This window comes from Penaeus monodon, chromosome 25 (genome assembly GCF_015228065.2).
Source record: "Penaeus monodon isolate SGIC_2016 chromosome 25, NSTDA_Pmon_1, whole genome shotgun sequence".
NCBI lineage: Eukaryota > Metazoa > Arthropoda > Malacostraca > Decapoda > Penaeidae > Penaeus > Penaeus monodon.
The window spans coordinates 10,787,226-10,787,474 of NC_051410.1; the positions used below are offsets into that span (position 1 = coordinate 10,787,226).

The window sequence follows — 249 nt, forward strand, 5'->3', positions numbered from 1 at the left end:
GACTCAGTATCTCCAGTTTATAGTAATCTCAATTATTAGGTGAATAAAAGACTAGTAGAAAAAATAGGAAACTGTATTATTCAAAGATATGCTTCAGTAAATATTGTATCCAAATTTCACAAGAAATATTCTGAAGTCATTCAAAACGGAAACATTATAATTTTCGATTACTTCTTTACCATTTAACTCATGGTTAGAAATTATTAAAAATATGTGATTCCTTTGACATTGATCAAAACCTCATGGCTT

General features: G+C 27.3%; 1 protein-coding gene across 1 annotated transcript in view; it reads right to left on the reverse strand.

Annotated features, from left to right (window-relative positions):
• Positions 1 to 55: 55 nt before the first annotated feature.
• Positions 56 to 249, reverse strand: part of LOC119589043 (cation-dependent mannose-6-phosphate receptor-like) — a gene marked incomplete in the record, with an annotated part of 12,304 nt that continues 12,110 nt past the window's right edge. Inside the window, 1 exon segment of the mRNA XM_037937620.1 lies at positions 56 to 173.